Raw genomic sequence first — 25691 nt, 5'->3', positions numbered from 1 at the left:
GTCAGCTGCTGGTGTCTGGTGTAATGGCGCCCTCTGGTGGAGATCAGCAGGAACTACAAGCAGAGCTGCGGACACATTTCTTCTTTTATTTAGCCTATAATCGATCAATTTAAATATGTTAAATCTAAAATAGTATAATATTCCCCTTTTGAGATGTTCGAAAAAGATGGAATAATCTTTATTAAAAAAATGAAGTCAGAATAAACAGTAAACATGTTTTAATGTGGGTATTTGTGTGTTCAGCTCTGCTTGTAGTTCCTGCTGATCTCCACCAGAGGGCGCCAGTACACCAGCAGCTGACAGCTGGAGCTCACTCACTGAACTTTTAAAGGTTTTTAATGGTTTATTTTATGAATTATTCACAAATTTGGTCGTTCACAACATCACAGAGAGGAATATTAAACTTTTCGGTCCTTCATCAGCAGGAACTACAAGCAGAGCGCCAGAAGACAAATACATTAAAGGGGTGATAGAATGCAAAACTGATTTTACCTTGTCATATTTGAATAATGACAGTTTAGTGGGTAACTAGGACATACATAGAACCTGTAAATCCCATTGACACCTCTTTTCTCTGCAAATCTCACTATTTGAAACTGCCTCTGAAAACGGGCGAATCTCAACGAGCCCCATAGTTAACTATTGCGGCTCCTCCTCATTTGGCTCTAGTCTCTGTCTTTGTCACGCCCCAACATTTGCATAGGCTACACAACTGACCTGAGATCAGTTAGTCTTCTGAATCTAGGTCGGGCAGATCTCAGAAATTGTATACATTGTTCATCTGCTATTTTACCATTAAATTCACTTCTGAGACTTTTTTATGCGAGAAATCAACTATGTAGAGGTCAAATATGGGCCGTTTTACGAAAATTGATGTCTAATTGCAAATTTTGTCCAACTGTGTGTCAGACTTCAGAGGCTGGTGCTGCCTGTGTTGCTGCCTCGCCGCCCGGCCTGCCTCCCTTCACAGACCCCGGCCTGCTGTGAGCTCCGTTACGGCTGGCAGCCCACGGCACTTCATACCTGCGTAAAGTTACCGTTTTGGGCTAATGAACTACGAAACGCCGCTGCCACTAGCTAAATGCCCGGTGTGTGTGAGTAAGAGCACGGTCAGCGAGCTTGTTACACCAGCAATCTCTTACCACATGTTCCAGTTAATCTTTTAATGTGTGTAATTATAATGTGTTGAGTTATTTAAACAAACGATTGGGGAAATAAACGCCGCTTGTCCGTGAGTCTCATTGATAGAGCCTGCGGCTGGATGGAGCTCTATCAATGAGAACTAGCTAGCTAGCCTCCTCTTATTCACAAATATTCATTAACTTGAAATCGGACACCGTTGTTGGCTTAATAAAACATTTAGTTAGATGTTGTATAAGTGGCGTTACATGTGTGTAACATGTGATAAGAGATTGCTGGTGTAACAAGCTTGCTGACCACGCTCTCACTCTCACACAACGGGCCATTTAGCTAGCAGGAAGAGAGGAGATGCAGGCCCTGGAGCTCTGTCAGGGCAGCGGTGTTTGGTAGTAGTCCATTAGCCCAAACGTGACTTTGTGCGGGTATGAGGTGCTGTGTGCTGCTAGCCGTGCCGGAGCTCAATCAAGCTCACAGCAGGCCGGGGTCTGTGGAGGAAGGCAGGCCGGGCGGCGAGGCAGCAACAAAGGCAGCTGAACTCCGACACACAGTTTTACCAAATTTGCAATTAGCCATCCATTTTCGTAAAACGGCCCATATTTGAGCTTTATATAGTTGATTTCTCACATAAAGTTTCAGAAGTGAATTTGGTAACGAAACATTGCAGTGTCTGGACTATAAGATTCTGTCGCGTTTCTAATGTGTGTGTATTAGCGATTCGCTCAACCAATCAGCGTGCGTCTCTACGTGTGTGTACGGGGATAAGGCTCAACCAATCAGCGCGCAGCTCATCTAAATATTCATGAGAATACCATATTTGGAAGAAAAGCTCTTGTTACAAATAGTGCCAAAACACAGGGATGCATAAGGGCCAATAAAATATCAACCAGGCCATTTTAAGCCCAACTAATGTTACATACCCCATTAGGAGACCATAAGGAACAATGTTAAATACACCTATATAATCATTCTATCACCCCTTTAAAACCAAACAGTTTAAATTATTTTAATTTGAGTTAGTGTATTTTATCTCATACACTAACTCGGCTTTTTAAATTAAATTTGACCTACTCCTGTGTATTTATTTTGTAATAAGATATGGCTTTATTTTATTTATTATGATTATTATACTAATTATTTTATTATATTTTATTTTAGATTATTTTTATTGAATTATTTTAATTACTTAATCTAATAAAACTGAATAAATTAAAATGATATTGTATTATAAAATAATTGCATTATACAGATAATCTTTTTCAAATTTACGGTCCTTATGCAATGAATAAAATAAAAAGGATTAAGGATTTAAAATACGCATTTAAATAATAATGATTAGAATAAAGGGATATAGATTTACAAAATAAATACATAAAATGTAATCAAATTTTATTTTAAAACAGGCAAATATACAAGAGTAAATAATACATACTGTGTACAAAATCTTTTACAAGAAACTGACTTTAAAATAATGTATATAAATCTATTTGGTCGTTGATTTTCTTTGATTTCTCCAACACCAAAAGTTAGCATTAGATGCTTAATTATATTTAAACAGAACATTACAGAAAACTTGTGTATACAAAAATAATTGTCTTAATGTCAGTAATCAGCTGATATCTGTTAGTTAAAATGTTTCCTAACATGTTACAACACAAGGCTGCAGCTGTCTGCATATATATATATATATATATATATATATATATATATATATATATGTGTGTGTGTATATATATATATATATATATATATATATATATGTGTGTGTATATGTGTGTGTATATATATATATATACAGTATACACACACATATTTCTCTTCAGATGAACACACAGAGCTCCTCTGTGTATCATCCTCAGAGATGGTCCAGTGGTGAGGGACACTGTCCTGACTCCAGGAGACGCAGGTTTGATCCCCGCCTCAGCTACGCCACACAGAGTGTTTGTGATGAATGAATGTGAACATTTGAGATCTCGCGTCTCTCATTTCATGTCCATCTCAACTTGAGAATTTACAAACTTCAACATGAGAATATCCAACTTTTGACTGACATTTAAAAAAAGTTCTTGTTTAAGCTTCTTTAAAATAGTCTTAATATTAGTAATATGCAGATTATAAACATCTCTTGAAATACAAAACCAGTCACATACATCTGTAACTTATCATTTCAAACCGGTACATCTCCAAACAAAATGAAAATAGTAAAAGTCCTACCTTTTTATATAAATCTGACTAACAATCACCACTTCACAAATTGCAGACCTGTTACAGCCCTGTCTCATTACTATAACTAAAATCAATTGGATGAATTATAAACACAAACTAATGACTGAAAATTAATTTAGCTTTATTCTTAGCTTTGCATGTTCATTTCATGTGCTTTATATTTTTGCAGCCAGGGTCGTAGTCAGGCCAATCACACCGTGTATAGAGTCGGTGGGCGGGGCTTAACATAACGACGGCAGAGTTGCGACGGTTCGGCGTGAATTCCCTGCTACCTGAAAACAAAGAAGATGGCTGCTGCTGCTGGAGAACAGTGGTCTTTGGAATCGGCTTTCGGCTTGGAGTTCAGCTTTTCTTTGAGAAAAGAACAAAGAACGGCACTGAAGTCATTCTTAAAAAAAGGAAGATGTGTTCGGAGTTTAAAGTTTAATCTATCAACTAGCATTGCTCTGGTTGGCTGTAGCGCTATGCTATTGTGTGCAGTGGTGGAGGAAGTACTGAATCTCAGTACTTAAGTAAAAGTACAAATAACCAGAGATATATTTACTTTAGTAAAAGTAGAAATACCACAATGACAACCCTACTTAAGTAAAAGTAAAACGTACCTGATTTTAAATGTACTTTAAGTATTAAAAGTAAAAGTACTTGCATAACGATTTATTCTGTTAATGTCTATATTGTAATAATAATTTTAAAAACATTATGGGCTGTGGCATTTTAATTAAGTTAGTTTTAGGTTAATGTACTTGTGCCCAGTTTACATTCTGACTTACAATTATGCATGAAGCTCCACTTTACATTATTTCCCAGGGGACAGTAAATGCTGCACACATTTATCTAGCGAGAACACACGGGCTTGGGCAACAAGTACGTGGCTTCACAGCTGAGGAAGACCGGGAGTGTTTTTAAGATAAAAATACGGATTGTATATTAACCCTATGTGAACGGATGCTTCACATATGACCAAGCAGAGTATCGGGAGCAGCAGCAGCAGTAACGGGAGCAGCGGTAGTACATGATGCAGGTTTTAAATCAGTCTAAATACATGCTTATAACACGACTTACTATACAGCTTGGGTAACCATGGCGATGAAGTCAAGTTCACACCAAAGATTTACAACGAGAAGAGTTAAACTTGCAGATACTTTCAACTCGCCAGTCTGCAGTGTTCTGGCTGTTAGTTTACACCAATGAGACAATGTATCATCTCCATAGAAACCACTCTCTAACTTCAGACTTTTAAACATTTTGGTTGCTTTTCGACAAAATGTCCCAATAGTTGATTTTTTCAACATTTTGTAGTTTTTGTCGTCATTTTTGTCGCTTTTTCTTTGTCGCCTTCTTCCACGTTTTTGCCGTAGCAATGAGAAGTTTTCTCTGACCGGAGGACACAGGACACAGAGACACTGAGGAACCAGGGCAGAACCAGATCCCAAACCCAGGATACAGAGGCTGAGTGAATGTGGTGTTGAAGGTGTAGAGGTGGATCAGTGAGTCAGAGGAGACTCTGTAGAAGGACAGAGAGCCAGCAGGACAGTCCACATACACTGCTACTCTATCAGAGACAGAGGGGGAGAAGATGGATGTTTTGCTGTTATTGTGACTGACAGAGTAACCACGATCATCAGAGCACCTCAGACTCCAGGACTGATCATTACATCCAAACACACAGTCATCACTGCGTCCTCTCCTGCTGATTCCTCTGTAACTCACTGCAACACTAACCCCTCCTCTCCTCTCAACCTCCCAGTAACAGCGACCAGTCAGACCATCTCTACACAGCAGCTGAGGCCAAAGGCACTCAAACCTCTCTGGATGATCAGGATATGGCTGATTCTCTAACACACATGTCACCGTCCTGTTGTTGTCAGACAGTTTGAGGTTTCTGTTCACTGTGTTTGTGTCGACTGTGAGTTCACAGGAATCTGAGGGAGAGAACGAGACACAACACAGCTGCAGTTATTAACCAATCAGCACGTTGATGATGACATCAGAGGGTTGAATGAGTGATGTCACAGTTTTAGTGAATTAAATTAAAAACACACTTACACTTGTTCAGACCTGGTGTCAACCATCTGACTCCAGCAGGCTCCACCCTGAGATGAGGAGGAGGGTCAGACCAGAATGGAAACATGGACATTAAATCACTCTCAGACACATATTAGACGTTTTCAGACCGGAGGAACTTTTATAGTTCTAAGAACCCAACTTTATGTTGTGTTTGCACTGCGGCTGTTTTGAGAGACTTTAGCTCCTATTCCAGTGACTATGCTCTCCCAGCACAAGAGGCACTTTATACAGTGATTGGTCCAGACGTCAGTGTGTGTCTCTGAATGATCATATTTATTGTCACACTCTTGTCACAGCATAGAAAACACATTGGTTTCTGCTAAGCTAGGCTAAACCTGTACTGGATCTATCTCTGTAGAGATGAAAGATATCCTGGTAATAATTTGATCACTGGGATATTTCACAACATGACAGACAGTATCTTTACCATGCAGAGATCTGTCCAAACTGCATAGAATATTAACAATAGGGAGTTATATTGATTCCTATAGGTGATCTCCTTGGAGACTTCCTACACAAATATCTCGTTATATATTTATCAGTGTTTCTACCTGAGAGTGTCCAGTCTCCAGTTTGGATCCTCCAGTCCCGCTGACAGTAGCTTCACTCCTGAGTCTCCTGGATGATTGTAGCTCAGGTCCAGCTCTCTCAGATGGGAGGGGTTGAAGCTCAGAGCTGAGACCAGAGAAGAACAGCCTTCATCTGATATCAGACAGCCTGACAGACTGAAAACACACAGAACAACACACAAGAACCCTCTGTGAACATGTGGTGCCATGTTTGTTTATTGTCCAGGTAAATTTTTACAGTGGCTGAGACGCTTCAACGGAAGTTGTTGATTTTAAGGCGATTTTTCACTGGTCAATTTTGAGATTTTGGGCTATTTGCCTTTAATAACATGTATGCTTTCAGACTTCTGGTGAAAAAAAGTCAAAAATACACATTTAGGTCTTTATTTTACTATACTTTGTCTGTTTGCGTCAGTAGATTTCTCCTAAATTCAACAAAAGTTGGCATTCTAAATCATGCCGCTGCTCCTCGATCGCTGTCTGCACCCTGTCATCACATATACCGTTGGAAAGCTCTCTCTCTCCTCTACAGTACTGTCGAATCCAAATATGGTTGTTTCCTTTTTATCAGAAACCAATCATGAAAGTAAAAGGGGGGATTTAACGTTAAATGCACAATCTCATTGGCTGAGCCAATTTCTGACAACGTGATTTGCTTAGAACGGTCACGTGACGCGCTCTGACATTTCCGCGGTAGTTCAGAATGTCGAAATAAATGCGTCAAACGGTCGAAAATCACCTCAGAGAAAAAGAAAACGGTTATTAGCAAGAAGCACATGATGAAATGCCTTCACGTAGTACGTCGATGTTTAAACGGTCGTTCAGAAAACAGGAGTGTTCAGACAGCGGAGGTAATCAGACTGACTCTCTCTCTCTCACAGTGGCGGCTGCTGGTCATTCAAAGAGGGGAAGCTCATTTTTGGCCTACATCTTAAAATTGTCCATTTGTTTATATTAATATTATAATAAAAATAATATATAATAATAATAATGTAATAATTTAATTATATAATAATAAATAATAATATAATTATTATAATAATAATAATTTATAATATCCATGAGAAGGTTTCATCAAGAGGCATGGCCAGCAGTACATTTTCTTTGTCACAGCACTTCCAGTCAGCCAACTAACTTTGTGATACCACGAGAGCTGAACAGACCTGTTACTTTGGCCTCTGTTTTGCACTAAATCCATCTTAAGTGTTGATCTAACCCTGCTGTTTAATTCTACGGTTCTCCTCGTAAGGAAGACTTTCAAATGGCTTTGCCAAAATCAGGTAGACAATATTAGCATTGTCTGCAATCGTGTGCAGTTTGCTAGCTGGCTAGTTCACCCCTACAACACTAGCCTAGCCTACTGTATGAATGAATGAATGAACAAACGATCTAACAAAACAATATTAAACTTGGAGGAGATGTGGGAATTAGGTTAAACTGAAACAGGGAACGTGGTGTATCATTGTATGAAATGTATGATGAAATTGGCTAGCAATTTCGCCAAGCAAATACCAAGAAATAGGTTGCTGCAGTTTGCCTTTCAACAACACTTGCAAAATCCGCGATGGGACTGAGCTGAGCTCTGCTTGAAGTTAAACAGCTTCGGCGACTATTTATAGAATAACATCGCTGTCAATCAAAAGGAGATACAGTCCTTCGACAGACCCTCCAATCATCACGCAGAAGCCCAGCGTGCAGGCCAGCCCACTGCTCCATTGACCGGGACATAATCGCAGCATTTATCCAATGACCGTCTAGTTTCGAAGCGCTAAAAAATACTGCTCAAAGCAGTCCAATTGAAGTCAACGGATGCTAGGCTTCAACGGGGAAATGCACTGAGACGCTAAGGGAATATAAGAAGGAAATCAAGTCAGCCAATTCTGAACCAACTCGTCTTCGAGATGAATGTATTCTAACACATTTTAGTCCATAAAATGTTAACACAATAGTACATATTTGACCATTACATTTTAGACATTTTAGCTGAGCTTCCCTTGCAGTCTTAAAGAAATCGCCACTGCTCTCTCAGCAGTTTACATATATACATACATACATATTCATGGCCTACATGTCATATATTAAATATGTAGGTGTCACATATATACTATTCTACTATAATTACTATAAAATACTAAAAAAATCTGTAATTTTGGGATCCTAAGTGGTTGTGAGTCCCTCAGGCTGTGGCAGGCAGATCCATATTTAGCTGTCAGTGGAGCTGCTGTTCCCTCTCCTAGAAGAACTACCAGCTTCTCTTCTGGTGTTAACTTTGGGAAGTTTTATATTTTTTGGCTATTTTTCCAAGGTGTAAATCTCTTAGTGAAAGTTTTTCCCAGTGGAGGAGGAAGTCTATCTCTGTCTGACCCAGCTGGTGGTCACTGAGCCTGTATTCAGTAGTCAGGATCCGTCTCTTCTTCGTATCTCTGACAGAGTGAAGATAATCTGTCAAATAACAATTTAGTCTACTTTGTTTGCTTTCTCCAATGTTCTAAATATTGGTCTTTTAAATGATCACCATAAGAAGCTCATCCCTGTGTATCACCGGATGTCCAGTGACAGTGCAGCATGGAGGCACTCAGAATGCGCATGTCTTAACTTGGTCATATGGACCCAATGTCCAAAAACTTTCTTTGCTTTGCTTTTCTTTGCAACCCTGCTTTTCTTTGTGGGGAAAAGCAGGGGTGAGGCTGCAGCCAGTGATGCTATTTCTACATTCAATGAGGGTGCCTCTCCCATGCTGGCTGTGATGGAGAAATTGTGGCTTCAGAGCACAGACTGTCAATGCAATGAAGGATGACAACATGGTTAGGATCTCGAAAGCCAATAGTGTCCATACCGCCAGTGCAAAGTGGAGCCTTTAAAGTGTAAAGTGAAAAGACTGTAAAGTAACTTGGGGGAACTAGGCTGTGTAATGGTTGTATTGTGCCAGTTTGAAGTTTGTGATGTCATGGTCTTCAGTTGAAGCCCATGTTGATTGATTGTGTTGTTTTGGATGTTATGATCAGTGATGGATGAAGCAATAATGAGTTTTGGATGTTAAACAGTGTGATACGTGGATTTTACTTGGACCTAAAGTATATTTTGTCTGTAATTCATGGCTTTCAATAGAAATTAGTAGAATTTTGCCATAAAAATCTTTAAAGGCCGTTTTCTCAAAATGAGTTTTTTCTCACACTCGGCGTGACGATTTTCCACTTCTGTAGCATCTACATACACCAAACTTTACAGTCGTATTCCTAACTATATTGTGAAGGTTTTTTCAGAGGGATTTGTTGATATGTCATTCTTGGCCTGATTTATGTGACATTTTATGCCTAAAAATAGGGCGGAAATCAATTTTTTAAGGCTATTGGAAGTATTTTCTGATTTACTGTGTAACAAAAAGAGATATTCATAATCCCCTCTGGTTAAGTATTTTCATTAAGTATATCAACAAAATGCAAAAATAATTTTGAACCTTTTTTTCATTGGTCAAATTCGTCACGTCAACATATATGCAAATTAGCGCATATTTAATTAGATATAGCCTGATTAGCATATTTAAACATAAAATTAAGTAAAATTAAGAAAACTTGCAATACATTTTTTTTCTCCTATTCATGTGAGTAATCAACTGGTAAAGTTTCATGGTGATATCTGTAAGTTAAAAATGTTACCCTATTCACCTGTAGTGTCTCGCCTTAAGCTCGAAAAAAAAGAACCAAGCCCAACTAATGGAGTAAACCATTCTGCTATAGTAACGTTAGCTCCCAGGGATTTAAGTGTTTATTTATCTAATTTTGACAATGTAACTTGGTACAACACATCTGTTAAGGTACTTAGGGGTATTACTGTTGGTAGTTAGGGGTCGAAGCCTGATGGGGCTGGGATCGACGCGTGCATGCAGCATCGATGCAAGATATAGCGGAGCTGGGATCGCTATTGTTTTCGCTGATTTTTTATTATTATTATTATTATTATTATTATTATTATTATTATTATTAATGGTATAGTGGTATGTTTATGTTTCTTGTTTAAAAAAAATTGTTAAGCACAAAAAAGGTCCTTTGACACTTCGTATCAGCAGACACAAAGCTACATGTTAGCTGTTTACAAATCAAGTTAATTAGAGTTCAAATGGTCATCAGTGGAATGGTTTAATGAATCCTGACCTGAGAGTCTCCAGTGTGCAGTGTGGACTCTTCAGTCCAGCCGACAGCAGCTTCACTCCTGAATCCTCCAGCTCGTTGTTACTCAGGTCCAGCTCCTTCAGACTAGAGGACTGGGAACTGAGAACTGAGGACAGAGCTTCACAGCTTCTCTCTGACAGGTTACAGCCACTAAGCCTGAAGAGAAAATGGTAAGGAAATAGTTATTTATTTTTCTCCCCGGTTGAACGATAGCGTAGAGAGTAGATATTAGGGGTGGCACGGTTCATGAAAAAACATCCGAACAGCACATGCACAATGTAGCCAAGCCATTTTCATATTATATCAACACTTGCAGCATCCGGAGCCTTTTTGGTAAGGTTACTAGGAAAATTTAGTCTAGAGTAATTTTATTCTTCCCAAAACAAGTTTCCTTTTTATTTTTAAAGAACAAAAACAATCGCAACTTTTTATGTTTAACGTATTCTGACTTATTAAAGAAGGAGCTTTAAGAGTTCCTCTCTTTTTCTTTTAAAGGATAACATTTTTGTAAGAGCTACACTGAAGTTGGCAGTTTGATAAATGCAAGTTATTTCAATGGATATTCTGTAGTATTTCAATCTTTGTGTGCTAAAAAGGCACATAAGTTCCTGTAGATGGTAATACACATTCTCCTTTTTTTGCCAAATAAATAAATAGCTTGTTGAAATCATCAATGTCTTCCCTCTTGCTGTATCAAAATCTAACCTAGCTTTCCTCAGAGATGGTAAAGTAGGGTTGTGCCGATGGACAATATCACCGTCCATCGGGAAAACCCTACTTTAAGCACATTTCTGAGAGCCACCATCGTGATGCCACACCCCCCACCCTGTCAGACACACACTAATCCTAGTCGCGGGCACTCTGGACGGGAAACTGACAAGTGCGTCAGTCTTAAACTAGCAAAGACACTTGCGTCAAGCTTTGCGCTGTGCTGTGCAGGGTGCAAGATAGGGTCCCTTAAGTGGAAGCTACTTTTTTCCCCTTTACGTGCAACCTATTTGTGAAAAAGACCATCGCTTTGAGCAGACTCAATAAAGATAAATGCACACACTACATTCACATATGCACACACATGATTCATATATACACACACAGGATACACAAATGCACACACAATTCACAAATACACACAAAAAATTTAAAAAGCACTGAAGATTCACAAATGCATACAAAATTCCTAAATGCACACACAATTCAGAAATGCACACAGAATTTACAAATGCACACAAGATTTAGAAATGCACAGGACAAGATTCAGAAATATATTTCTGATGCACACACAAATATATCTTGATTTACAAACTGCTTGCGGTCTGTGAACTGGACACTGCATTTGTGTGTGAATTTTGAGACTCCCCTGATGTGGCTCGACACACAAATGCATTTTTTTATACGGGGAATGATCTGCAACCAATCAGATATCTCCCTTGTTTTAACCAATCACAAGAATGCACCCCACATGGGGGATTGTTTACTTATAAGCCAATTGAGAATGAGGAGATGACAGTTGTCACGGCACAGCGCCCCGTCCATCCATGGCCCCGCCCCCAGACATCCCCAGATCCCCCTTCCGCCATTTTGAACTGCTCATGTTCATTGTTTATGGTGGTTGGGGAGGTCTTTATTCTAGAGACGTCGGATTTATTGGGTGGCTGCAATTAGAAGAAAGGACTTCGACCTAATCTCCCAGTCAATGAGAGTGTGTTCTCTGCATATTCATTTGGGTAAGTTCTCTTAAAATGTGTTTATGTTGTCTGCTCTTAAAGCCACGAAGTGCACCTAGCTAACGTTGTTGCCTAACCTGCTAGCTAACTACAGTGCTAGCTAGCTAAGCATAAGTGAATACACCCATGCTAATCATTTAACATAAGGCTGTTAAAAGAGAAAAAGAACGACATTTAGTGAATTAAATCCTATCTAATACTGGCTATGCTTTGTTGTGAATAGAACGAAAGAGAGCTGTGCCTGAATCCACTCAAGTCACGGAGTTAAAGGCAGTGAATTCCATTAAAATGGTGACTCATTCCTTAACACTAGGTTCGCTAGCATCCATGCTAATCGGTGCTAATCATGGATGTATTAAGAGAACGGTGCTAATACTGTCTATTGCTAATAGTGTAAAGCTAACAGGTTAACTAAGATGCTGTATTCATATGCTAATAGGGTAATTAGCCACAAAAGGCTAGCGGAGTACTGTGTATTGCCTGTGAAAAGGCTAATGATTCTATCTATTGGTTATGGAAAGTAATGTTGCTTTTCAACACTATTGCTAGCTGTGGTTATTTGTTGAATTAATGTTAGTACAAGTTGTGTGTTTAATTGTTTAACTGGAGTTTATGGAGAAGTAGCTAACTCAAAGAGGCTAATTTTTAGTGCATTCTTTCTACTGTTACCTGTGCAGGGAGGGATAAATAAGCATGCATGTCTTAATGCCTCTAAATTACAACACTGTAGCTTAAGTTATGGGAAAATAATAAAATTTGAGAGATGTTTATATGCAATTTATGAAATTATATTAAGAATAGTGTTAATGTTACTAAGGTAGGTTCCATAAAACTTGAATTAGAAATGTATTTTTTGTAAAGGTTACAAAATAATATAAATGTACTTTTGATACCTGAAAGGGATTTATATACTTTTGATACTTAAGAGAAGAAATTTAAGAACGGTTGTACAACTGAATAGAGATTTATATATTTCAGTATGGGTTAACTGAAATATCACCTCATTTTATTTTCATTGTAGCCTAAGCAATTGATTTTATTTCTGAATAGTAATTGAGAGAACTGATTTGGCCTTATCTACAGGTGGAGGAGGTGGAGATTTGACAAGCGCTACGCACGGGAGGTCCGGTCCAGAGAGGGATATTGGATCACATTGATTCTTCAGATCCCAGAGTCCTCCAGGGGTTAGAGATTCCCAGTTCAGTGGGCTGGGTGGCGAGCTACAGGATCGAGACTCAGAACTTATACGGATTGCCCTGGATTCCTTCTTCATGGTGGTAGGACAAACAGAAACCAAACACATATGGGTCCCAACGTTGAACATCTCTGAACTATTGTCATCAAAGAACAATTGAGCTCATAGAACTGAAAAGGGTTTCTCTTATGAGCGCACTTTATTATTTTAGTTGTTATTTTTCATACCTGTGTTTTATCTGTATATGTGTATGCCATGTTTCTGTGTATATTAATACACTTCTCAAACTTTATCCTGGTTTCCTAGTCTCTTTATTGATGTTCAATTCTCTTGCTCTTAATCTAGTTTTCTTCTGGTTCTGGTCCAAATTCACATTGATATCAACTACATAACACTACTACGAGTTATTTCATAAATGTACATTCTTACTACATCGTAATAAGGGTTACAAATACTTTTTTTTACTTGTGTTTCTGTTGTATCTGCTAGCCTTTGCAACTCATTTATAGCAAGTCCTCACTTTAGATGGACTCACATCATGTAGTCAACTAACCAGTAGTAACTCATGAGTTAATCATGGATTGATGTGTTGGTAAGTGCTTGTTAAAGATGTATTAACACTAACTATCCGTACGCATATTTCTGAAGGCATGTCCAAATAGAACAATACATGTGTGTGTCCGGGTTTTGTTAGCCTTTGGAACTCATTTATAAATGCTTTGTAAAGCATAGAAAGTACTCACTTTAGATGGGCTCACACAATATACTTAACTAACCAGTAGTAACTCATGAGTTAATCATGGATTACATTATTGGTAAGTATTTGTAACAGATGTGTTAACACCCCAGCTATTAGTTTAGGCCTTTTTCTAAATCATAACATTTTATTCAAGACATGAACAAATGTAGGTCTAGATAGTCTGTGAATCATTAACTTCCTAGTTTTAAACAACCTTTTACGTTCCTGAGTACCTAGTTGATAATGGTAAAATTAATTAATTTACAAATGGTTAATGCATCATGTAGGAATTATTAAACAAATATACTGATAAACCTTTTACATGGGCTTACTTACTATGGACCAACCATTTACTAACTGCATTTACAAATGCTTTACTGATTAGAATGAATGTAGGAACTATGCTTTACAAATGATAAACAAATAAATTACTACTAGTTTGTAGATAGTTTATAAAGGGAAAATTATTTAATTTACTAAAGGTTTTTGCAATACTTAGAAAAGTGTCAAACTTCTATTTATAAACATAAATTCCCAGAGCCTTATTTACTATGAACAAACCATTTTTGCGAGTGTATACAAATGCTTAATTCAGGAGAATTAACATAGGACCAATGCTTTACAAATGATGAACAAAGCATTTAGCAATAGTTAGTAACTGGTTTATAATGGGAAAATTATTTCATTTACAAATGGTTGTTTCATTAGTTGTTAAGTATAAATCATGTACTTAAAAACATATTTTTCAAGATAGGCTTATTCACTATGAACAAACCATTTATAACTATGTGAACAAATGCTTTACTGATGATGAATTATGTAAGAACAATTAATTAATAATGATGAACAAACCATTAACTAATAGGCTTATTCACTATGAACAAACCATTTATAACTATGTGAACAAATGCTTTACTGATGATGAATTATGTAAGAACAATTAATTAATAATGATGAACAAACCATTAACTAATAGGCTTATTCACTATGAACAAACCATTTATAAATGCTTTACTGATGATGAATTATGTAAGAACAATTAATTAATAATGAACAAACCATTAACTAATAGGCTTATTCACTATGAACAAACCATTTATAACTGTGTGAACAAATACTTTACTCATGATGAACTATGTATGAACAATTAATAAGTAATAATGAACAAACATTAACTAATAGTTAACTAATGCTTAATAAATGATGAATTATGGATAGTTATTATAAAGTGCTACCATGATGGTCTAATATGACACTGACATTTTAACCCTGTGTTGGCAGGGGCTGTGTCAAAGCAAAAACTGGACCTCCTATGAGGATCTCTCACCCAGTGCAATTTGTAATTACTTATTTCTATATTTTTATGTATATAGTTATTTCATATATATGTGTGATTGATGTGGGTATGTTTGTGTATTTGAAAAATGTTTTATTATGTACTTTATTGGCTTTTTTTCTTTGCACAAATAAGAAAAAAGGACAGACATTTCTGTAGAAAAACATTCATATAAAATCCATTTTTGAGTCTTTTGGCTTCTGGATTTTTTCTATAGTAAGCTGTGACATGTTGATATGGCCTGGGTGTATCTGTATCATACCAGATGTGTTTACAGTATTTTATTTGAATCCTTTTACAAATGTATGACTTGGGTGGAAATAAAAAACCTCCATTCTAGCCTCTGTAACTCTGTCAGTAAGCCCATAGTAGTAGAAAAAAATATTTATGTAAAGGGATATAGTAAAATAAAATGCCCAAATTTGAATATAATTCGAATAGTAAAAAAATCAATACTATTCGAATGTTGAAATTGCTATTTGAATGTGACTTTTTTTTTTTATAAACATTTTGGCTACTGTTAGCTAATCTCCCTCTTCTCGCCTTGGCCTACCTGCATGTGTCACTCATGTTACGTCTTATGAACAATAACTTAGCGGGAGTGAGAAACACAAGGCATTGTGAGGTCTAATAACGTGAGTACAACATTACTGAGATAACGTTACGTACCGAGTAACGTTAGTACAATATTACGGAGCTAATGTTAGCTATGCACCGAGTAACGTTAGTACAACATTACGGAGCTAAGGTTAGCTACGCACCGAGTAACGTTAGTACACGGGGGAGTGACAGACTGTAGCTGGAAATCGTAAGAAGGATGGGAAATAGTTTTAACAAGACTTTAAAATCGACTTCCACCGAGCCAAAGTGCTTATGTTAACATAAGTTAAGCTCGTGATTGTTTTCTAATTGCATCGCGAGGTACAGTATAGTAATGTTATCTTAGACATGAAGACAGCTAAAGGTAATGTTAGATGCCCTACAGCTGTCAGAATTAGCTACTACTGAATCATATATTACCTTCTAACAGCTGTATTATCAGTAAAGGGACAATCTGCTAGAACCAGGTTGCTTATCACTAAAATAGTAGTGACAGCACCGTTTGTAGTTATTAATGCCGTTAGCATCGTTTGTTACGTACCTAGCTAGTTTATAACAAATCCTTTCGGCTGTGCTTTCTAACATGATGTCAGTGTGATAACTGAGCACTGTTAGCCTTTACAACAGAGCCGCTTCACTACACTTGTTGATAATATTTCATTACAGAGTTCTCTGTTGATTTGTGTTTGTCGTTGTGTGCATGGTGGGAAATGAATGTAAACAAATTTGCGTGCAGGTCCCCTCAAGGCCAGGCTGATGTTAGAAGCCCCTCTAATGGACGGAACATGTAACAACAACCACATGCTTGTTATGCCAACGAAAATGCATAAGCCTGAGTAGTGTAGTACATAGTATTTTACAGGCTGCAATTGAGCATTAAATATTTGAATATTAAAAAACATTTTTTTTTAAAGATTATTTTTTGGGGCATTTTAGGCCTTTAATTATAGGACAGCTGAAGAAGTGAAAGGGGAGAGAGAGGGGGAATGACATGCAGCAAAGGGCCGCAGGTCGGAATCGAACCCGGGTCCGCTGCGTCGAGGTGCAAACCTCTACACATGGCCGCCCGCTCTACCAACTGAGCTATCTGGGCACCCATTAAAAAACATATTAAATGGAATTCGAATGGTATTACAGAGGAAGATTGACAGCTCTAGTAGATATATAGAATAGAGTATTTAATGATGAATAAATCCCACTTACAGAGCTTTGTTGGAGGCTTTGACCACTGGCAGCAGCATCAGAAGAGCCTCCTCTGAAGCAGAGTATTTCTTCAGGTCAAACACATTCAGATCATCTTCTGATGACAGTAAGATGAAGACCAGAGCTGACCACTGAGCAGGAGACAGTTTATCTGTGGAGAGACTTCCTGATCTCAGGGCCTGTTGGATCTCCTCCACTAGAGAACGATCATTCAGTTCATTCAGACAGTGGAACAGATTGATGCTTCTCTCTGCAGACAGATCCTCACTGATCTTCTTCTTGATGTACTCGGCTGTCTTCTGATTGGTCTGTGAGCTACTTCCTGTCTGTGTCAGCAGACCTCGTAGGAGATTCTGATTGGTCTCCAGTGAAAGACCCAGGAGGAAGCGGAGGAACAAGTCCAGGTGTCCATTTGGACTCTGTAAGGTCTTGTCCACAGCACTCTGGTAGAAACTTGGTGATTTGTCTCTCAACACTTCAGAACAACGGAAGGTTGTTGGTTTTCCTGCCAGCAGGTTGACTCCAGAGTTGGTGAATGTCAGATGGACATGAAGAGCAGCCAGAAACTCCTGAACACTCAGATGGATGAAGCTGAAGACCTTGTCCTGGTACAGTCCTCTCTCCTCTTTAAAGAGCTGTGTGAACACTCCTGAGTACACTGAGGCTGCTGTGATATCGATGCCACAGTCTGTCAGGTCTGATTCATAGAAGATCAGGTTGCCTTTCTGCAGCTGCTTAAAAGCCAGTTTTCCCAAAGACTTGATCATCTTCCTGGTCTTTTTATTCCACTGTTGATCTGTCTCAGCTCCTCCATCATACTTGATGTTCTTCACTTTGGACTGAACCACCAGAAAGTGGATGTACATCTCAGTCAGGGTCTTGGGCAGCTCTCCTCCCTCTCTGGTCTTCAACATGTCCTCCAGAACTGTAGCAGTGATCCAGCAGAAGACTGGGATGTGACACATGATGTGGAGGCTTCGTGATGTCTTGATGTGGGAGATGATTCTGTTGGCCCGATCCTCATCTCTGAATCTCTTCCTGAAGTACTCCTCCTTTTGTGGGTCAGTGAACCCTCTGACCTCTGTCACCATGTCAACACACTCAGGAGGGATCTGATTGGCTGCTGCAGGTCGTGTGGTTATCCAGAGGCGAGCAGAGGGAAGCAGATTCCCCCTGATGAGGTTTGTCAGCAGCACATCCACTGAGGTGGACTTTGTAACATCAGTCAGGATTTTAGTGTTGAGGAAGTCCAGAGGAAGTCGACACTCATCCAGACCATCAAAGATGAACGCAACCTGGAACTCTTCAAACCTGCAGATTCCTGCTTCTTTGGTTTCACTAAAGAAGTAATCAACAAGTTCCACCAAGCTGTACCTTTCCTCTTTCAGCACATTCAGCTCTCTGAAAGTGAATGGAAATATGAACTGGATGTCCTGGTTGGCTTTGTCTTCAGCCCAGTCCAGAGTGAACTTCTGTGTTAAGACTGTTTTCCCGATGCCAGCCACTCCCATTGTTATTACTGTTCTGATTGGTTCATCTCTTCGAGGTGGGACTTTAAAGATGTCTTCTTGTCTGATTGTTGTTTCTGGTCTGTCTGGTTTTCTGGATGCAGTTTCAATCTGTCTGACCTCATGTTCATCATTGACCTCTGCAGTCCCTCCCTTTGTGATGTAGATCTCTGTGAACATCTGATTCAGAGGGGTTGGGTTTCCTGCTTCAGCAATCCCCTCAAACACACACTGGAACTTCTTGTTTAGGTTAGATTTGAGTTTACATCGAAAAACTCCAGAACGACTTCCTGAATGAATACAGAACAAAGAAGATTAGTAAGCGATTTATAAAATAAACAGGAACATATTTTTGTCCATCTTTTGAGACATTAATAAACGTCCCAATTATCCCTCAATCATTCAAATCTTTAGAGAAATCCTCTTACTGCTCTGCAGACGGTCAGCCAGATCGTCCTGCTTCATTCTCTTCAGGAAGTCCAGTGTGATCTTCAGAAATGCCTCTCTGCTCCTCCTCTGCTCTTCATCCTCATCCTCCCTCTGACTCTCTAAGCATTCAGGGTTATCTGGACTCAGAACCTTCTGGATCTTCGTCAGCTCGTTCTTCACAAAAGTGCTGATGTTCTCCTCCAGCAGCTGGAACAGAAGATTATATGAATGTCAAATCAAACTGAAATCAAGGAAGCAAACATCAGATCCACGTTGGACTGACTGACAATCCACTGGCCTAAAAAGTGCAGCATGGAGATGATTGTGAACAGAATAGATGTAAAAGTAGTTGTTGTACATGTACAGACCATAAATATGGAGTCCAGGTGTGTTTGATGCTGCTGGGCAGACTGACCACTGGGAACCTCTGAGATCTCCTGGTCCTCTCTGTGGAGGAATCAGGAAGAATTTGCTCACAATATATCTGTCCACACAGAGACAAACTATGGAGGAAATATTTATTCATAATTCAAATTGAAAGTCCAAGAGAAAATGAAGCGAGATCAAATAAAAAATAATCAATATTATTATTTTGCTACTCTACTAGGAAAAATCCTGCCATAATTAAATTTAAAAAAGAAAAAGTAAACTGAAAAAGCAAAGTTGATATGTAAAATGATTTATCTTTTGAATTTTCCATTTGGCTTTTCCATTTGCATTTAATATTTGGCTTTTCAATTTGGATTTAATATTATTAATATCAGATCAGCTAACATAAGAATAAGCGAAGATGACTGGTTGAACATATGCAGGACACAATCTACCACCTCTAGCTTAGGTCTCTGGAGGGAATTCACCTGAAAAACACTTTAAGATTCTTCATAACCCCCAATATAAAAAAGTCACAGAGCAACAACCCTGGACATGGTCAGTGTTGAAGAATGTGTGGTAATATGTCTGCTGGTCATTTTCATATCTTTTGGGAGTGTCCAATTTTTTCTTTGTACTGGGTTGATGTGGTGACGGCAATTAGGTCAATAATGGGTGCAGAGCTTGAGTTTAATTTCAGCGTTATGTATTTAGGAAGTCTACCAACAGGGCTGAGAAAGACCGATAGATATCTGTTACAAATACTATTATCAGGTAGCAAGAAAGCAATAACTAGTGAATGGCTAAGTAAAGAGTCCCCGACAATTGCTGAATAGATAGAAATAGTTCGGGAAATTCATGTTATGGAACATTTGACTTTGAGACATGCCAGGAGGAAATGTGAAGTATATTGGAAAAACTGGACATCGTATCTGAATACAAAGTGAGAGGTAAATGTCTTGTCCCCCTTTTTTTTGTTTTAGTTTTTTTTTTTCTTTTCCTGTTTTACAAGATGTTGAGCATTTCTGTTAATCAATGATAATTATGCTTGCTGTCCCTTGGTCTGTCTGTCTGTCTGTCTGTTTTTTCTTTCTCTCTCTTGTCAAACAAAAAAATAAAGTTAAATAAAATATGGATCAGATAATTTTATGTTATTAACAGCTTACCTCTCAGCAGCGGAGGTTTGTTGTCCTTTAAAATCAAGAACAATATCCTCTGACCAGTTGCTCTTTAAGGACACACGGCTGGGTTGAGAAAACACATTTATTATATTATATTATTATTATAATATATTTACTGTATTAAATAAAAAATAACCACAATATGTCATCAGATATTAAGGAAACATGCTAAGTTGAAATACTATATTCTCTGATAACAATGCTAGAGCCAGTATTTTCTCCATTAAAATTTCCATTTTATGACAGAATGTCTGTTTTTGTTTTGGCTTGTTCAGTTCTTCCTTAGAAAATACATAGAGGTACAGTATACTAAATCTAATAATACAATAGACTATATAAATATAAATAATAACTAGGGCTGTCAGCATGAACGCGCCATTTATTAATTTATTTTACACGTCACTCGGCTTCACGTCGTGCCTAACGGGCAACTATTTTGACCCTTTGCCGCACCGATACTTCTGCAGGCTGCAGGCATGATGGAGATTAGAAATGCAGCAGCAAAACAATTCTAAATGGCGCTTTTTATTTTCCAAAACTCCCAGACGGCTCGTAGACAAGTTTCACCGAAGCACCAGCTACGAGCTAAGCATAGTACAGTTAACGTGACTCAGGTTGATGCTAGCGGGCTCAGGCAAAGCACTATTTTGGAGAGTGCTACTCACCGACCTGTGGATGAAACCAAATCCCCAAAAATTAGTACAGCTCTTGCGAAACGGGTGGCAACTAACTGCAGACCTGTCAGCATTGTAGAAGACTCGGGTCTTAAAGAAGTACTACTGTTGGCATGTTCTGACCCGTCTTGAGGAGGACAGCAGTCCCACGCACACACAGCCTGTACTCCACGGAGAAAGCAACCCAACTGGAACTGCTGCAGAGTGCAAACGTCTTCTCATTAACCGGTGATCACTGGCGTCAGTGAGTAATCAAAATTATTTTATAATATATTTTAAACGTGCAGCTCCTGGCCAATAAGGTGGGTGGGAGTCGGCCGCTGGAGGACTTCACTACACATGAACAGCCAATAAGGCACAGGCGTGTGGTTGTTGCTCTCGGCGTGTGTGTAGTAATTTTTCGGCGGCTAGAAAACATTAATGGCGAGCACTTGATCACATGTTTTTAGTAAATATCGGCCGATAATGGTCGTCTGTTGATCAATCGGGGCAGCCCTTGTTGTTTCGAATGTCTTGTAATGTTGCTGACGTTATAAAGTAACTGAAGCTGACTTACTTTTCCTTTGAATGTCTTCTGAAAGATTGCGGTGGCCCCATTGACCGGTCACTCTTCATGGACACATAGCTGGGTTCAGGTTCAGGTTCCCTGACGGTACTGTTAGAAAGAGAGGAAGACCACCAGAGAGAGAAATTTACTTTTTAATCTTCAGAAACAGAAGCTGCTGGAGAAACTAGAAGCTATCAACCAGAACATAAAGTCTGAATCTCTTCACTGAATGCTTTCTGCTCATCCTGTTGATTGGCGGTTGATCAATCGGGGCACCCCTTGTTCTTTTAAATGTTTTGTAATGTTGCTGATGTTATAAAGTAACTGAAGCTGACTTACTTTTCCTTTGAATGTCTTCTGAAAGATTGCGGTGGCCCCATTGACCGGTCACTCTTCATGGACACATAGCTGGGTTCAGGTTCAGGTCCCTTGAAGGTCCTGTTAGAAAGAGAGGAAGACCACCAGAGAGAGAAATTTACTTTTTAATCTCCAGAAACAGAAGCTGCTGGAGAAACTAGAAGCTATCAACCAGAAAATAAAGTCTGAAGCTCTTCACTGAATGCTTTCTGCTCTCTGCTCATCCTGTTCTATCATTCATTGTCTTTCTGAAAGAACAGGACCATTATAAAGACTCTAGCACTAATGTTATCTTGTTAGTCCTCTAATGGAGCCATGACTTCGTCATGAGAATTAATGTCACTTTTAAAATCAAAGACAACTTTCTGTCCTGTGACATATTGGACGATACTTTTCTACATTATTATTAAGTGTGGAGTTTAGACTTTAATAAGATGCTCCTGCTCTTCAGGAGGAGTTTGTTCTTTCTAGAGATGCCACAATCACGTTTTTAGCTGCTAATACGGATTTTCGATCATGAATGAGCAATATCTGCTGATAAAGGGCCGATACTGATCAGTTTTGCGTTGTTTTGTTTTTTTGTTTGTTAGTTTCTTAAATGCTTTTCCCACCAAAAACGTGCACATATAAATAAATATAAATCTGCTTATGATAGACTAATTTCCCATTGCAAGTACACAAGTATGCCTTTGTTTTTTTCTTCTGGTATGTCAGGTTCAACGTTACTAACGCCCCAAAACAGGTAGGTTGTTAACTTTTCTTGCTACACCTTAAACAGTGCACAACTGCAAACTCTATAAGGGATACCGCAATGGCGTTTAGCTGAGGAAATCGGGGCACCCCTTGTTCTTTCAAATGTTTTGTAATGTTGCTGACATTACAAAGTAACTGAAGATGACTTACTCAGACTTTGGATGTCCTTTGGAAAATAATGGTGGGTTAATTGACCGGCCGCTCTTCATGGACACAGGTTCATGTTCAGATTCAGAATCATCAGATTCCAGTCCCAAAACCATCCTGTTAGAAAGAGAGGAAGACCACCAGAGAGATGAATGTGTAAAATGTAATCCTTCTGTCCTCCTATAGGGCCAAAACGTTATTATGAGAATTAATCTCAACATTTATAAATAAACAGAATCAGGAGGAAGTAGAGCGGGGGTTAGGAGATACAAGCTGTACCTCCCTAATAGAGGATGGATACCCGACCCGAGCCCGGCGGTAGATGGCGGGCCGGCCAGGTTCGGACAGATATTTAGAAATTATGTTCAGGTTCGGGTCGGGCTCGATCACATCAGCGTGATAAGGCATTGAACATTTAAAATTTTAAAAAGCTTATTATGTAGGTGCGCGCCTGTGTTAACGTGCGCTTGTTGCCCCGTGTGCGCTGATGTGTACAGCGTGTAGTTGCTAAATAAAAGCTTTCCACACAAACGCACAAATGTGTCATTAGCATGAGAAAAAAAACGAGATTTTAACTGTCGAACACTGGTTGGGCTCGGACAGAAAAATGTGACCCCAATCCGCACTCTACTCCCTACCGTCATTATGGTAAATTCGAGATCTCTGGTTAATGATGGATGAGGTAACTAGTGTTGGGCCGTTTACACACACACACACACACACACACACACACACAGACACACACACACACACACACACACACACACACACACACACACACACACAGACAGACAGACAGGAGGTGCGGTGCAGATGGAGAGAAAGTTAAGTCACTTCTGCAGATTGATAAAGTCACGTTGAGTCACGGCAATGCCGGTAAAGCGAACACAAGTGTGGCTACAGTTTTCCAAACTTCACGCAGACAATGTTTACTACATTATAATATTTTAAATATATGTATATATTTTTATACAAGATGGCTGTGCAGTAAATATTACACTTCTGAGACAGGCAGCACAGTGTTCTCTGTGCCCTGGTGACTGACTGACAGGCTGGAGGTTGTAGGGAAAGGCAACTTTATTTCTATATCTCTCTCTCTCTCTGTCTCTCTCTCTATGTATATTCAATATTGCTGGCTGCTCTTCCTCTGTATTATCTTCTGCAACTAAAAGCAAAACTACCACCTTCTGCTACTGGAGCTAAAACTCTTGTTTTTTTCTCAGAACACCATTTAAAAACCAAAGTGTAGTAGTGTATATGTAACCTCAGAGTTCAGCTGGACGACAGGCTACAGTGGGCTGGAAACACAGAGACCCTCTACAAGAAGACCAACCACCCAATGAGACAACACTACTTCTAGTTTGCTGGAAGTTTCACAACAACTCACCTCAGTCTTCTTCTTAACATTTCAATTTCCCTTATTATTGGACTTGGCTCCATCAATTCTCTCCGCTCCATTTCAAATATGTCCATTTTAATTCTCCTCTCGATTACAGGTCGCCTTCTTTTTTTTTAAATAGCGGTGGCTTCATGGACACACAGCTGGGTTCAGGTTCAGGTTCAGCAGGGTCTGGTCTCTGATGGGTCCTGTTAGAAAGAGAGGAAGACCATCAGAGAGGTAAATCCACTTTTTAATCTCCAGAAACAGAATCTGCTGGAGAAACTAGAAGCTATCAACCAGAAAATAAAGTCTGAAGCTCTTCACTGAATGCTTTCTGCTCTCTGCTCATCCTGTTCTATCATTCATTGTCTTTCTGAAAGAACAGGATCATTATAAAGACTCTAGCACTAATGTTATCTTGTTAGTCCTCTAATGGAGCCAAGACTCTATTATGAGAATATTATATATTAGTCTTTAGAAACAATGGATGTAGCATCTGTGACGTCCACAGCATTACAAATCATAACATCAGTTAATATGACAGTAAAACTGTTTCCACAGCAACCCGGCTGCTACTTTAAACTAAGCTATCAGGTTATAAACTCTGTACATTTTATTTTGAAATGTTCCAAGGGAAATGTTAGTGTCCTGTTTTGTCTGACTTTATGATAAAATAAACTTAACTTCAGCTTTTCAATCCACTAAATCAACATGTAGATTTATCTTCCAAACTTTCTCAGGAAATAAGAAATTACTTTACAGATTTTGAATATTAAAACACAATCTAATCAGCTAATAAATGATGATAGATTAAACTACCGAACAGAATATAAAGTAACTAAATCAGTGTTTTTATTCTTCTTCTATTCTTATATCTCTGTGTGAGCCTCGTGTTCAGACATCATGTAGTTTACTGTCCCACCAGCAGATGGAGCCTCATGACTTCTAATGACGAGTAGAGGAAGAAACACATTTAAGAAAAATAACTTAAATTTAAAACACATTCATCTGTAACATTACATCATTATTTACTGCTGATAAAAACTAAAATAATATAAGTTTAGGGAAATAAAAAGTGGGCAAAGTACGAAGGGAAAATGTTAAAGAAATCAATAAATACATTTAAAATAATTTAAAATAAATAAAATGAAAAATAAATTAGGAAAATAAATAAAAAAGTGGTCAATTTATGACATATTGTATGAGTTAATTAGTTTTTAAAAGGTTTCGTTTTGAAATTAAAGGAAGTATTCAGACATGTTACTTCAGTAAAAGTACTAATACCACAGTGTTAAGTTACAGCAGCTGGCTGAGCAGATAACTCTGTGCTCGTCGTTCTTTGGACTTTAAAAGCCCCGACACACCTTCACAAAGCTAACC

General features: G+C 38.6%; 1 protein-coding gene across 1 annotated transcript in view; it reads right to left on the bottom strand.

Moving 5' to 3' along the window:
* LOC114551252 (NLR family CARD domain-containing protein 3) overlaps positions 1-25691 on the bottom strand; it is a 221525-nt gene that overhangs the window by 124258 nt on the left and 71576 nt on the right. The window lies entirely within an intron of this gene.

Source organism: Perca flavescens, chromosome 24 (genome assembly GCF_004354835.1).
Source record: "Perca flavescens isolate YP-PL-M2 chromosome 24, PFLA_1.0, whole genome shotgun sequence".
Lineage (NCBI taxonomy): Eukaryota > Metazoa > Chordata > Actinopteri > Perciformes > Percidae > Perca > Perca flavescens.
The sequence above is the reverse complement of the archived record's forward strand: the minus strand, read 5'-3'. Positions and strand labels throughout refer to the sequence as shown.